The sequence below is a fragment of the Heterodontus francisci genome, chromosome 27 (genome assembly GCF_036365525.1).
Source record: "Heterodontus francisci isolate sHetFra1 chromosome 27, sHetFra1.hap1, whole genome shotgun sequence".
NCBI lineage: Eukaryota > Metazoa > Chordata > Chondrichthyes > Heterodontiformes > Heterodontidae > Heterodontus > Heterodontus francisci.
In genome coordinates, this window is record NC_090397.1 from 17836665 (window position 1) to 17852943 (window position 16279).

A 16279-nucleotide genomic window follows, 5' to 3' on the forward strand; every position below is an offset into this window, starting at 1 on the left:
CCAGATGTGGCTTTAAAGCAACAGCTAACTGTACAATGGAAACCATTGCAGCCGGAATGGAACCAACACTTGTAGCATATCTGGTCAAATTGTTTCACCACATCACAACAGGAATACCACCAGGGGAATCACCTACGTCCACTGACCAACCACATTATTTGTGGGTTTGTGGGTTTTCTCCGGGTGCTCCGGTTTCCTCCCACAAGCCAAAAGACTTGCAGGTTGATAGGTAAATTGGCCATTATAAATTGTCACTAGTATAGGTAGGTGGTAGGGAAATATAGGGACAGGTGGGGATGTTTGGTAGGAATATGGGAGTAGATTAGATTAGATTAGATTAGAGATACAGCACTGAAACAGGCCCTTCGGCCCACCGAGTCTGTGCCGAACATCAACCACCCATTTATACTAATCCTACACTAATCCCATATTCCTACCAAACATCCCCACCTGTTCCTATATTTCCCTACCACCTACCTATACTAGTGACAATTTATAATGGCCAATTCACCTATCAACCTGCAAGTCTTTTGGCTTGTGGGAGGAAACCGGAGCACCCGGAGAAAACCCACGCAGACACAGGGAGAACTTGCAAACTCCACACAGGCAGTACCCGGAATCGAACCCGGGTCCCTGGAGCTGTGAGGCTGCGGTGCTAACCACTGCGCCACTGTGCCGCCCTAAAGCAGCGCCCGAACAGGGACATGAACCCTGGACCCTCAGATTAAAAGTCTGATGCTCTACCGACTGAGCTATCCGGGCAAAGAGTAGTGTAGGATTAGTATAAATGGGTGGTTGATGTTCGGCACAGACTCGGTGGGCCGAAGGGCCTGTTTCAGTGCTGTATCTCTAATCTAATCTAATTATATGTCTGCACCCCCAGGTGCCAGCCCGGGTGGGTAGGGTTGAACTAATAGACATCCACAAGCAGGGGATGGTTTATATGCAGGTTGAGGAGAATAGGAAAGATAACCTGACGCTATACACCAACTAGTTCTCCTACCCAATACCTGAGCACCTCACTGCGATACAAAACTAACTTGATAGGGTGCATAAAGTATACTATACCCTGCAGCAGAAGAGCAAGGAAATCGATAAAGACATAGAACAGATAGACAACACCTGGTGGAGGACCTCTGGAATTGGGGCCTCAGTGTGCAGATCCATCCATGGATCCGGATTATCTCTCATATTCTGGTGATTGCCCAGTTGATAATGCTGCTATATATGGCTTGCCTTGTGTATAGTTTGAAGAGATAGCGGAAAAACACATTGGCCAGTGTTCTGGAAGACACTTGGGTGTCCCTTGAGGGGCAGGAGCACTAACTGGGGAGGACCAGTTTAGTCCTTAGTTAACTTGAGTAGCGATCGAATTTAGCCTGAGCAGATGTTTTACACAGGCTGAGGGTGTTTCAGCATTCTCACAGCATACAACAAAGTATCAATCTCAGACTAAGCCTGCTCAATAGGACACAGGTGAGGTCGTAAGAGGAGGCTAGGGAAGGATCCGAAGCTCATCGAAGCTGGTCAGATCCCAGGATTATCCGATGGGCAGAGGATCCTAGGGTAATGGCTATATTGGCCCAGGTGCTTGCCAACGGCCAAAAGGGGGTCTGTAGGAGAGACTGACATAGGGAACTATGGGATACTTGACGTAACTTAGGCCCCTGTAATTTGAGAAAGCTTGCCTGCTAGATACCTGAATTATATGAATACCTAATCAGAAGGTAACGAGCTCAGGCGGGGAAACACCCGAATTATAGGAATACCTAAGAATCCTATGAATAGGATAATCAAGAGGTTGACGAGGTGAATAATATAACCAAGGCAGGATGAGATCAGAGAAGGCAATAGATGGGAGATGATGTAATTAAGAAACAGTTTATCAAGTAAAACCTCCTGTAAAACTGTATAAAATGACTACTGGGACAATGTACTAGCAGAACCCCTACAATCATTCGTGAAAGTAGAACTTCTCCCTGTACGTTTGTTAAAAAAAAATAAAGATCGCTCGTTTGTACAAGGCATCCGACTCTCGAGGCGATTTTGGGTACTGGGGCAAGCCCTCACCCTTACAGAAAGGTTAGCTGATACACCTTGAAAAACCTTCTTCTGACTGTTTAGTAGTCAGTCACAGCAGTGCACTTACTAACATCATATGACACAACGATAATATTGTGCTGTAACACAATCTGGTCTTGTTCACTATCATTCACCTTTGTGCAAATATGGGGCTGAATTTTCACCACTGAGGCAGGAAACAGGAGTTGGGATTGTTTGGGGGTCAGAAACCCGCCTCCAGTGGGAAACAGATTAAAGTCAAGATTTTCAGGTGGGTGAGCTCTTAATTGATATGGAGACGGGTTTCCTGTCCAATTAGATCCAATGGGGACAGGAGCGGAGGTGGGTCAGATGAAGTGTGAGACTCATTTAGACACCCCACAGCAGCCATCACTGAGGCTGCTAGTTGTTCTAAGAGAGAAATCTGATGATTCTGCCAATGAATTCTACAGGATCAGAGGGAAGCGAAATGTCACAGGAGAGCCGGAGGCCTGGCACCTGGAGCCAGGCAGACCATCGTTTCATTCATGGCGTCATGGATCTAATGTTGGAGGCTGTGAGAGAGAGGGGGGAGGTCACTGCGTCAAGCAGAATACTGAGTGGTTCACTGGAGCGTCTTCATATTGTCTCTGTCTATTGTTTTCCTCTATTTGTACTCTATATATGATGAAACTTAAGCCAGATGTATGAGATTCTTTTTATTGCTGGCATGACAGGTAAAGTGGTATGACATGGTGAAAGAGATAATGGGATCTTTCACACTGAGGGCAAAGCCTCTGGGCAGGTGTGCTTCCTTCATTGGCAGTAAGTAATTAGATGTTCCAGGTTGTGTGTTCCATGTATGTGTTAGTACAGGCAGCTCAGACACCCTTCCAAGCCATGCCCCTCAACCTGGGTCAGAGAGACTCAATTGAAACAATCCTGGATCAGGAGATCCCTGACATTCATGGCATCCTCACAAGTCCTTCCTGCCCCGAGCTGTGCCCAGCCACCTTGTTGTGCAGCAGGGGCACCTCTCTGTTCAGCATCATCTCTCTCCACCTCCACGTCCTCCTCCTCTCTCCCTTCCTCTTCCTGTTCCTCTCCCAGTGAGCTGTCTCATCCAGGGCCTCATCGCTCTCAAGGTTCACATTTCTCTGGGGGACCATATTATGGAGAACCCAACAGACCACCACAGTGACCAAGAACCTTGCAGGAGGATATTGGAGGGTGCCGCCCGACTGGTTCAGGCACCAGAATCGCATCTTGAGAAGCCCAATGGCCTGTTCAATGGTGGTCCTAGTGAGCAGGTGGCATTTGTTGTATCACCTCTGTCTGGGGCTCCTGTAAAGGGGTGAGTAGCCATGTCTTCAAGAGATATCCCTTGTCCCCTAGGCTCCATCCATGCTCTTTAGGGACTGGAGTGACGATCTGAGGTAGCCTGGACTGACGGAGGATGAAGGAGTAATGGCAGCTGCCAGGAAAGCGAGCGCACACACGGAGGAAGTTCTTGTTGTGGTCGCAGACCAGTTGGACATTGAGGGAGGGGAAGGCCTTCCTGTTAATGAATCTCACTGCTCAGTCACTCAGTGCCTTGATAACCATACAGGTGCAATCAATGGTGCCTTGCATCTGAGGGAATCATGCGACGGCAGCGAAACCCAATGCCCTCTGTCCCTGTGAGGCCTCACCTGTTGTGAAATGAATGTACCATCCAGCTCTGGCAAAGAGGGCATCAGTGAGCTGCAAGATGCAGTTGTGTTCTGCCGTTTTTGAGATGCCACTAAGGTCTGCAGCAGATCTTTGGAAGGAGCAAGAAGCAAAGAAGTTCTAGGCCACTCTGACTTTGACAGCTACTAGCAGGGCATGGTGACCAGTGCTGTAAGGTGCGAGGTCTTTGGTGACAAGGTCACAGATGTCGGTGACCATCAGCCTGGGAGTAACTGTCTCCTGCAGCACTGGATCTTGATCATCTCCAGGTTGCTCCATCTTCAGTGGTAGATCCTGTGCTGAGGGTATGGACTCTGTGTCCTTCCTGCACCTCTTTCCTCTCCCATGGGCCTCCTGCTGCTCAGCGTACCACCTTTCCTGCAGAGGGTGTTGCCCCTCATTACTGTAATATTCTGATCATTTTAAAGCTTAGTACAGAATATCTAAGAGTCTGATGGTTAGAGGAACAGAAGTTTATATACACACATCTTGCACCTATGGCTTCCACTTACACTCTACACGAGGTTCTGTACAGATTCTATTATATCACCTCCTGTAATGATCCTCACAGTCTATTTACATATTCTGCCCAGTAACATCCCTATATTACATTACACTACATCTCCCCTCATGTCTCTGACTTCTCTTTTCAGATTGTTAACCGCTGTGTTTACAAGTCTGCCATAACGTGTCCTTCTTTCTTTCAAAGGGATTTGAGGTTTTAAGTCTTCTGACTTAGCTGTACTTCAGTAGAACTAATGGATGACTCAAGTTCCTCTTCTGGGTTATCCTCTGGGTTGATGGATGATTGCAGCATCACTGGTTCATCAAATGTTTGAGATGATTGGTCCTCCTATATTTGCTGCTGCTTTGGTATCACCACCAATGGCCTTCTGCTTCTTTTTCTGATCCCTTGATCGGTTTGGACAATGTATGATCATGAATGTGGTGATTGTTCTATCACTTCTCCATACTGATTTTGGTCTCGAACCCAAACTGATTCGCCAGGTTGGATGTCTGACAAGTTTCTGGTTCTGTGACGTCTGTCATAATTTTCTGATCGATTCGACTGCTCTCTATCCTCTGTCTCCCTCACATTTTCCAAGTCTTCTACACTCACTTGTGGCTTGCGTGTTCTTGGGAGTATAGGAGGTTGGATCTTCAACCTTCTTTCCATTAACAATTCACATGGGGCTAAGCCATTCTGAAGTGGTGTCTTTGTCACATGATGATTGATAGCACACATGATGCATCTCGATATTGTCTCTCCAATTTCTTTTGAAATCCCAGGCCACTATACTGAATCTCTTGCCCTGGCTCTACACTTTGTTATTCTCAAATGTCCTTGGTGCAACCACTCCAAGATCTCTAATCTCAGTATTCTAAGGATAACTAGGCCCCCGTCGTAGATCAATAAATCATCAACAACGTTTAGATGACCCCTCTGTTCATACTATTGTCTTAGAACTGGATTATGTAGCATGTATGCTGGCCATCCATTCATGCAATGTTCCCTGATTGTTGCACATACTTTGCCTGTTTTCTGCACATTCCTGATCTCATTCAGTTTCTGAGCTGTCGTAGGTAAATATATTGACGTCGTCGAAGCAAAAACTTCTACTTCTTCAAGAAACAGAATATCACCTTCTTCAACTCCTGTTGATCAAATACGTGATAAAAGTCCTGCTGTGATTTGCTGTATTCCTGGAATGTATTCAGTTTCTGTGTCAAATCTCATCAAACTTAATCTAAACCTCCCTACTCTTGGAGGTAATTTTGCAAGCTCCTTTTTGTTTAATAGAGTAACTAACGGTGTATGATCTGTTTCAATTTTGAATTAAAGACCTAGGCCATAATCTGAAAATATTTCACATGCCCAGGTTGCTGCCAAAGCCTCCTTTTCTATGACTGCATATTTCTGCTCTGTTTCTGTTAACGAACGAGAAGCAAAATACACAGGTCGGCGTCTCCCTTCTCTCTGCATCTGAAATAGGACTGCTCCCAATCCCAGATGACCCATCTGCAGCTATGATGGTTGATAGCTTTGGGTCATAATATGCTAACACTTCTGATGATACCAGCATATTCTTGATTTCCTCAAAGATTTCTTGTTGGGCTTCTTTCCAACACCAAACATTGTCGTTTTTTAACAACTGTCGTTACAGCTCACTGATCATGGCTAAATTTGGTAGAAATTTCCCTACTTGATTCACCATTCCCTTAAACCTTTGCAGCTCTGTAATGCTTTTCCTCTCTGGGAATTCCTTTATCACTTTTGTTTTTTGTGGATCTGCTCTAATACCCGACCCATCAATTATATGTCCAAGAAATCTTGCCATTGGCTGTGAAACAACACATTTCTCATTCAATGTGAGACCTGTTTCTTCCAATCTCTGAAGTATTGCCCTCACTCTTGTATTGTGTTCCTTCTGATTGGCACTATGGATTAATACGTCGTCCAAATGGCAGATGATCCCATCTAATCCTTCCAGGATTCTCGACAGCGTCCTTTGAAAGATCTCCGGTGCTGATGTAATTCCGAATAGTAATCTGTTAAAAGAGGATCTTCCAAATGGAGTTATAAATGTTGTTAAGAGTGTAGATTCTTCATCCAATGGTAATTGCCAAAATCCTCTGTTAGCGTCTAATTTAGTGAAAATTGTGCTCTTCCCTAGCTTTGCCAAACTCTCATCTACTGATAACATTGGATGTAGTTCTCTTTCCACTGTCTTATTCAGCTGTGTGAGGTCAACACAAATTTGAATGGACCCATTAGGTTTCTTCACTGTAACCACACCTGAGCACTATCCTGTAGGTTTTGTTACAGATGACTCCTTGTTTTATCATTAATTCGATTTCATTTTTAACTTTCTCTAGGAGTGGATGTGGAACTTTCCAAGGTGTATACAAACACACAGACTCTGCATCCTTTCTCAGAATCATGTGGTATGCTGTTTTTAGCTTTCCCAATGCTCTGAATAATTTTGGAAATTCAGCCCTGAAATTTCTCGGCTGCTCTTCTGTCTTTAAGCTCCCTTACTCTACATATTAGTTATGGGTCTATGCAAGCCTTTCTGCTCAGTTGTGAACAACTCTGATTCTTGATTACATATAAGGTCTCAGGAATTTCTTTTCCCCGGTAACTCAATCGTTTTCAACTCTCCGATTACCTTCAACTCAATGCCTTCAGGCCCATATAATTTTTTATATGTTGGTTTAAGACTTTTCATCTTCAGCTACGGTTCAGTGTCTGATAGTACTGAAACTGCTGCCCCTGTGTCCAGATTAAAATTAGCCTTGTTGCCTTCCACAAGAATTTCTGCCATCCAGCAATTTTCACAATTCCCTAGAAAAGGTATTTCAACACTTTGTACATCCAGTACTTCATTAACTTTTTTATTTTCTTTGGATTTCCCTTATTTTATTCGCAGTGTTTTTTTTACTGCAACACACTGATTGAAAGTGTCCCCTCTTTTTGCATAAGAAACACTTCGCTTCTCTGGCTGGGCAGTTTTCCTGGCGGTGCCTCACTCGGCCACACCTACTGCAATGAAATGCTGCTGCATCTAGACGCTCTTTCCGCCACTCCTGTCTTTGACCGCCATTTTGCACTTTTGCTTTCTTTACTTATTCAGTGGACGGTGCTACTTTCGAGATCAGACTCTCCCTGTCCCCTTGAACAATAAATCAGTTAAATTTTCTAACCTCTGCTCACCTACTCAACTGAACCACTTTGTTAACCTAAGATCATCCCTCGATCTGAAAAGGCGTTGTCTACTACGCCAACCACAGTCCTGTCTCTAATTAGCTCTTCTCGTAAGCTACTGTATTTGCAATCCTCAATGAGTTTATATAAATTATTGATAAATGAATCAATGCTCTCCCCTTTCTGCTGAGTACATTTATTAAATTTGTCCTGCTCGACGATTACATGTTTTAAAGTAAGTCTCGAATGCCTTAATGGCTTCTTCACACGTAGCCTTCTCTTCGTTTGGGCCTTGAGTAATGAGGATGTTGTCTGCACACTTCCCCATAGCATACAATAACGTGCTGACCTGCTTCTTGTCTGCTTCTGCGTGAGTCCCGATGCAGTACGATACCTTGTAAACCTCAGGAGTCGTTTTGCCTCTTCATTCATGTCTCTCAAAATGCAAATGTGCAACCACGTTTTCAGCCGCTCAGTTCTGTTTTTATAAAAAAGTTCTTTGCAATGTCCAGCAAAAAGTTTCAAGCAGTGTCCCATATAACAAAATAAATATGTTTCCATTTGGCAGGTGTGATTTTCGTCACAATTGCATTACTTTTGGTGAAATTTTTCCTTTTACAACTAGCTATTGTGTTTCCCTTCATAACAACAATGATTGGACTTCAAAAATGCATCACTGGTTATGAAGCATGTCAGATTTTCCTGAGGTTCTGTAAATCACTTTATAAATGCAAGTCTTTCTTTTTACTTTATGAAGATGGCTGAGCATCGGGTAGTGGGAAATGATGAGAACACAATTTGACTGGCTGCATTATTCCACAAATAGTAATACACAGTAATTGTAACAATAAAAATTAATGGAAACTATGTAAAACAGGTTAAAAGGTAGAAATCATGTTTTTAAGAGGCCTTGAGTAATGGAGGAAGAGCTAAAATGGAGCTATGAGACATCCATTTCATTACTAAAATGAGACTAACTTTCCTGTTCCATCAGCTGATTATCTTAATCCTGTTTATCTTAGACAATTTACAAGTACTCCAGATTCATCATCTGTGGTGTGACACAGTTGTAATAAAGTTGTACCATATTGATTTTCTACCCAATAAACTGAGCACAGTCTTCTTTTTAACCAGAACAACAAATTACTGTTCAGCGTGCTTTCATAATGACCGCCAGTAGTCTAGCACAAAGTCCCTTTCAATTTATTTTCAGCTGTTTTTACATGTTACTTGTTCAAATTCTGCAGAAAACAGGATTGCCAACACAAATCACTAAAATGCTCAATTCTTGCACAGAGCAGACTGTAGCACATGTCATTTATAAGGCAGGATCACCACAAAAACACATCAATAAATCCCCAGTGGCGCCCAATGAATGCCTGTTGCTATACGTTACCATAACTTCAAGAAAAAAAATCAAAAAATGAGAGCATTGGACTGAGGACGGCCGTTCTGCCCATTCAGCTTTGTTACATTTTGTGATTGGTAATCATTTTTTTCATTCGTGGATTTTTGGGACTGAGTTATGTTTATGGGTAGTATTTTAAAACAAAGCAAATTTGAATAGGCTTTAAAGAAAAAACATATGCTGTAGGCACTGGCTGTGTATTGAAGCCAGATGGGTCAGTTTGTGGAAGTTACAACTGTTGCAATGAACGTTCAGCAGCATTATAGCTGGTGCATTTTGATTGACTTCTCAGTTGCACCTTAGTTTCAATGCAACAGAAAACACCTAGAGACACCAACTAATACACACCTGAGAAGCCAATCCCTTTGGTGATCTTTGCAACTGTCTTTGCTTTGCCAGTGTATGCCATGCTGGCTTTGTCTGTCTTAGATCACTCCACAAACCTTCCAATTCCATCCCACTGCTTTGATGTCAGCTCTTGTTGAAAGGGGGCTACAAAATAATTACCTTGATTCTCCGACCTCTGCTCCCTGTCAGCTCAGATCTCTGCTGGGACTCTTAAATCTATATGATGTTACTATTTGCTTAGGTCTTTCATTATTTTTGTTCCATAATTCTCAGCATCCTATTAAGAATCTGTTTTTTACACAAATAGCATTTTTTAGTGACAACCATGCCTTATCATTGTAGTGCCACACATCTCTCCTTCTTCCTTATTCTGCTTGAACAACATAAACTCCTCCATTAAGATGCAAGGGGTAATAAGTGTTATCAATAAAGCTTGTAAAGGACATCCTCATAAATGCACTGCCAACTCAAGTGTTGAACATTGCACGAAAGGAGAGGCAATGAAAGTAGACAAGAGTCCAATAATGCAAAGGAATGTAGGTAAAAGAGGTAGAGAAAATAGATTTATAGAGGGCAGTTAAGAGTCAAGCATGTTGGTGCGAGACTGGAATCACATATAGGTCATACCAGGTAAGTTTTCTTCCCTAAAGTACATTAGTGAGTCAGTTGGATCTTTACGGCAATTCCACAGCTTCATGGTCACTTCTCCTTTACTAATTTATATTTCCAGATCTGTATTGAACTGAATCAAGTTCTCAATTTGCTACAGTGGGGTTTGAGCTCACCCTTTGCTGGATTATAGTCCAGGCTTCTGGAAAACTAAACCAGTAACATAACTGCTGTTCTATAGCACCCTAGTAAATTGTATCTGTGTTTTGTTAACACTGCCCATCTACATCTCTTTTTCCCAATGCTGAAATAATTTGTCCAAGCCTTTGTTACCTCTAGACTCAAATCGACTCTGATCCTTTCCTAGCTGCGACACTGATTTCATTTTTTCACTCAAATCAGTAAGATATATAACATGGTTACTCAGAATAATGGGCCTCGATGTTCACCCACCATGACAGGCAGGTGAGAGTTGGGAGGTTTGGTTAAAAATTAAAAATTGGGCAACTCAACTCCAACTCAATGAGCACGCACCTCGAGTTGTCTTTATTGCAATGGGTTTCGAGGCATGCAAGCGTTGTGCTGTGGAGAGACAGGCACTTCATTAACAAATTTAAATTGGACACTCACAATGAAATTGGGAGGTTGGCTTAAAACCATGGAAACCTGGCAAAGAAAGGGAGGCCGGAGCAGTTGGCTACACAAGGCAAATCCCTTTTACAGCATTCCTTGAGGGTCAGGAGCATCAGGAGTGCTTCCCACATCCCCAACCCCCCTTCACCCCACCCCAGCCCTTCAAAGGAAGCCTCTGCCTCCTCTTCTGCCAATTGTGGACTCTCCCTACTCCCTGGCTGAGTCACCGACCTTCCCCCACCCAAGCCCCGATGGCCTCTCTCTTCAACCCCCAAAGCTGGCTTTCCACTTTTTCAGTTGCTAGGGACAGTCCCAAGAGTTTTCCTGCCTGACGGCTGGCCAGGCTGTCAATTTGGAAGGTTGCTGGGCAGGAAGAAAATAATGATAATGATGTCCTGCTGTTAATTTGGCACGACCTCTGCAATCCGGTTCTTCCGCTCTTTAACGGTCCTAGCTGTACCCTCCCCCACTCCACGTAACTATTGAGACCATTCTCTTTGTCCTATTTGCAGTGTTAATTCAGGTCAATTATATTTGCATAAAGGAACGTAGTGTCACTCACAAACACAAAGCTATACATTGTGTGATGAGTTTTACACCTTCTCTTCATAGACCATAATTTTCAGTATTACTTTACCTGTGGAATGATATGAGCTGTACAGTATCCATTAATGAAGCTGTTCAAGATTATTCCAATCCAGTAACCATCAAACAATCCGTTCAAGAGCTTAACCTCAAAAGCACTGTAAATCATAATAACACCACTCGGATGGGCTTCCGCTCATTTCATTCTGTTTGTCAATTTATTGGGTGATGCCAGGTTCTGAGGACCCAGAAAGCAAATGACATTTTACAGATCTCTTGTACAATCCTCTAGCTATACACTTATCAATGTGACTGCAGAACAGAATTATGCAATGTTTGTTTCAGATATAGTTAAATGGCTGTAAACTAACTAAACAGTTATATGAGAAATCATGAGCTTTGCTGTGTGAGAGACAGAAAAAAATAGCAATAGAAGATGCCCTTCAGCGTGTTAATGTGCATTATTCAGGTACAGCAGACTAACAGCGTCACTCTGGCAAGTCTGTTCAACATTACCTGATCTGACCTTGCTTTCTGAAGACACTGAGTATTCATTTTTGGATAACTATTATTGCTCACCAAGTGAATTTGTATTTGCCAAATCCTTTATTAGATCACATCAGACTTGTGCCCATAACTCAAAACTCTAAAGCTAAATAACAATGCTCCTATTTTCACTATAAGAAAGATTTGCATTTTTTTTATTGCAGTCCATGCGGGGTAGGTACACCCACAGTGCTGTTAGGAAGGGAGTTCCAGGATTTTGACCCAGCGATAGTGAAGGAACCGAGATATAGTTCCAAGTTAGGATGGGGCGTGGCTTGGAGGGTAGCTTGCAGGTGGTAGTGTTCCCATGCATCTGCTGCCCTTGTCCTTCTAGGTGGGAGAGGTCGCGGGTTTGGAAGGTGCTGTCGAAGGAGTCTTGATGAGTTGCTGCAGTGCATCTTGTAGATGGTGCACACTGCTTCCATTGTGCATCAGTGGTGGAGGGAATGAATGTTGAAGGTGGTGGATGGGGCACCAATCAAGCGGGCTGCTTTGTCCTGGATGGTGTCGAGCTTCCTGAGTGTTATTGGAACTGCACCCATCCAGACATGTAGAGAATATTTCATCACACTCCTGACTTGTGGCTTGTAGATGGTGGACAGGCATTGGGGAGTCAGGTGGTGAGTTACTTGTCGCAGAATTCCCAGCCTCTGACCTGCTCTTGTAGCCACAGCATTTATGTGGCTGGTTCAGTTCAGTTTCTGGTCAATGGTGACCCCCCCGCCCCACCCCAGGATGTTGATAGTGGGGGGTTCAACGATGGTAATGCCATTGAATGTCAAGGGGAGATTCTCTCTTGTTTGAGATGATCATTGCCTGACACTTGTGTGGCACAAATGTTACTTGCCACTTATCAGCCCAAGCCTGGATGTTGATATTTAGCACCTTTCACAATCTGAAGATGCCATAATGCACTTTTCTGCCAATGAAATAAGTTAGTGGTAATTTAATTCTAACATGGAGGGTTATTCCTTTCAATTACAGGGAATGATAGAGTCGGATTTGGGAATTCTGATTTTTTTTTTACAATATCCAAGCTTTTGAAAACCCAGTTTCATTGTCCACAGAAAAATAAATTGGTCAAATTGGGATCAGATCGTGTTGCATTTGGTGGCATTTCTTGAAGTGATAAGAACATTGTTTCGTGATCTGGGTTTTCCTGGGGGCCGAGTATACTCAGGTTCTGAGTCTAATCAATTTAATGGTCTAATAGCCTGACAAAGATGTTTTAGATAAACTGAGGTTTCACATGATCCAGTCTCTAGATTGGAACTAATTCAAGAGCATGTTGAAGGAGTGGACGGTATCTTGCAAGACAGCTCCACCATGTTTGTCTAGTATTACATGATTAATTATTCTCAGCCTTCTATTTCTATTAAAATGAGCAAACTAGAAAATTATTTGGGAATGTGAGTGTTATTATAAAATGAATTCAAGGCTCATAAAATGGATTTCATTGGGAACAATCACCTATTTGTATAACACCACGTCAGTTTAAAAGGGCAACAGTCTCCTCTCTCTGTCAACTATGTGAATTGAGTTTCAGCAGACTAAACCTAGTTTCCAATGGGTATGGATGCACAAAACAAAACTGGACAGCCTCTGGCACTGATTGGCATTCAATTGGCAGCCACATTCAAAAGAAAAAGAAACAAAGACTTGCATTTATATGGTGCTTTTCACAATCACAGGACATCCCAATGCGCTTTACAATGAAGTACTTTTGAAGAGTAGTCACAGTTGTAATATAGGAAATACGGCAGCCAATTTTCACAAAGCAAGATCCCACAGACCACAAGGAGATATTGGGCATTTAGTCTGTTTTTAGTGATGTTGGTTGAGTGATAAATATTGGCCAGGACACCAGGAGAACTTCATGGTTCTTCTTCAAAATAGAACCATGGGATTTTTATCATATACTTGGGATAGCAAATAGGACCTCATTTTTAACATCCCATCCAAAAAACAGCAGGTTAAAAATTGTTTTGCTCCTGTTTTGGAGTGCAGGGGTCGAGATTCACAGTTAGCCCGTGTCCTCATTTGAATGATTGTAGCTTTCAGTCAAAAACAACCCACGCTGGTGGTTGGCTGAACATTCAACTGGAGGCCCAGCAGTGTGGGTAGCTAGCACATGTTCCAGTGACCATGCACCTCCTGAAGGCAAGCTGCCCTTCTTAAAGGAGAGCTGCACTGATGGTACGGAAGCTGAACTGCTGAAAGGGGTGACTGTAAAGATAGTGGATGTATTAGTGATCATCTTCCAAAATTCTATCGATTCTGGAACGGTTCCTGAAGGTTGGAAGGTAGAAAATGTAACCCCACTATTTAAGAAAGGAGGGAGAGAGAAAACGGGGAACTACAGACCTGTTAGCCTAACATCAGTAGTCAGGAAAATGCTAGAATCTATTATAAAGGATGTTATAACTGGACACTGAGAAAATAATGGTAGGATTGGGCAGAGTCAACATGGGTTTGTGAAAGGGAAATCATGTTTGGAGTTTTGTTGGAGTTTTTTGAGGATGTAACTAGTAGAATAGATAAGGGGGAACCAGTGGATGTGGTGTATTTTGATTTTCAGAAGGCTTTTTTTAAGGTCCCACACAGGAGGTTAGTGAGCAAAATTAGGGCACATGGGATTATGGGTAATATACTGGCATGAATTGAGAATTGGTTAACAGACAGAAAACAGAGAGTAGGAATAAATGGGTCACTCTCAGGTTGGAAGACTGTGACTAGTGGGGTAACGCATGGATCAGTGCTTTTGCCCCAGCTATTCACAATCTAATTCAATGATTTGGATGTGGTAGACCAAATGTAATATTTCCAAGTTTGCTGATGACACAAAACTAGGTAGGAATGTGAGTAATGAGGAGGATGCAAAGAGGCTTCAAGGGGATTTAGATAGGCTAAGTGAGTGGGCAAGAACGTGGCAGATGGAATATAATGTGGAAAAATGTGAAATTATCCACTTTTGCAGATAAACAGAAATGCAGAGTATTTCTTAAATGGTGAGAAATTGGGAAGTGTGGATGTCCTAAGGGACCTGGGTGTCCTTGTTCATCAGTCACTGAAAGCTAACATACAGGTGTAGCATGCAAATAGGAAGGCACATGGTATGTTGGCCTTCATTGCAAGAGGATTTGAGTACAGGAGTAAAGATGTCTTGCTGCAATTGTATAGAGCCTTGGTGAGACCGCACCTGGAGTATTGTGTACAGTTTTAGTCTCCTTAACTAAGGAAGGATATATTTGTCTTATAGGGAGTGCAACAAAGTTTCACCAGACTGATTCCTGGGATGGCGGGATTGTCCTATGAGGAGAGATTGAGAAGACTGGGCCTATATTCTCTAGAGTTTAGAAGAATGAGAGGCAATCTCATTGAAGTATACACAATTCTTACAGGGCTCAACAGGATAGATGCAGGAAGGATGTTTCCCCTGGCTGGGGTCAGTGCGGGGGGTGGGGGGGAGGCGGTGGTGGTGGGGTGGTGTTGGGGCTCTAGAACTAGTGGACAGTCTCAGAATAAGAGGTAGGCCATTTAGGACTGAGGAGGAATTTCTTCACTCAGAAGGCAGTGAATTTTTGGAATTTTGTAACTCAGAAGGCTGTGGAGGCCCGGTCATTAACTATGTACAAGGCAGTGATCGATAGGTTTCTAGATATTAAAGATATCAAGAGATATGGGGATGGTACAGGAAAATGGCATTGGGGTAGAAGATCAGCCATGATCTAGTTGAATGGCAGAGCAGGTCCGATGGGTCAATGGCCTACTCCTGGTCTTATTTCCTATGTTCCTATGCTGCTGCTGATTGTCTCTGCAGGAATTGGCTGTAAGCAGAAGCTGAACAAATGGAGCAGCAAGGAAAAGAAAGGGTTCCCAGGTTCTCGGATATGGTGCTGGAAGCCGTAGTCCAGGAGGTTGACAGGAGAGAGGCCATGTATCCACAGGGGGCCAGGAGATCTTCACTGAATGCACCTTCAAAGGAGAATTTCTAACCACTGCATCAGGAACCTCTCATGCTGCTCAATGCACCACAGTCATTTGCTTTCCTAATTTCTTGCTGCACCTGCATGTTAGCTTTCAGTGATTGCACACTGTGATGCTTGAACCAGACAACCTTCTGTCACTGTCAAGAAGCCTGGAGGAGTCTGCCTCCATAGTAGCACAAGGCATCGCACAAAGTTTGGAGCCCATTCTCTTCAGCGTATAAGTGATGACTAACTTGTTGGCAGCACTTGTGTACCCAGTGTTATGACCGAGATGGGAGGAGTGCACTGTTTATTCTAGCTCCACTTCTCCGCAGGTCACAACACATATTTCAATTTTCCCAATTACTGATACTGTCAATCATATACTCTATGGTTTCTTTAATGAACAACAAAATTATCAGTTTATTATAAAACAAGTCTTAACCAGTAATGAAGTAAAGCATAAACACACTGATTGAAATTTTAAAGTTCCCTTTTTACCTTAGCCCCTCACACTCACACATACACACACATACACTGATTAACTGGAAAAATAAAAGGGATTTTTGGTTCAGAGCTCTGTTACAGACAAAAAGACACTTGGGCTGAATACTTGCTGTCTATTGAAGAAAATAGCAGATAAGATATGTTGTGTTCCAAAACTGGCATCAGTCTGGCCTCTCAGTACACATAGATGGGTCACTGGGATCTTTTAGAACAGTTCTT

General features: G+C 43.0%; 1 non-coding gene across 1 annotated transcript; it reads right to left on the bottom strand.

The window, feature by feature from the left end:
- Positions 1–689: 689 nt before the first annotated feature.
- On the bottom strand, positions 690–762 carry trnak-uuu (transfer RNA lysine (anticodon UUU)). Its single transcript has one exon. It is a non-coding gene; the product is annotated as a tRNA-Lys (tRNA).
- Between the last annotated feature and the right edge of the window lie 15517 nt (positions 763–16279).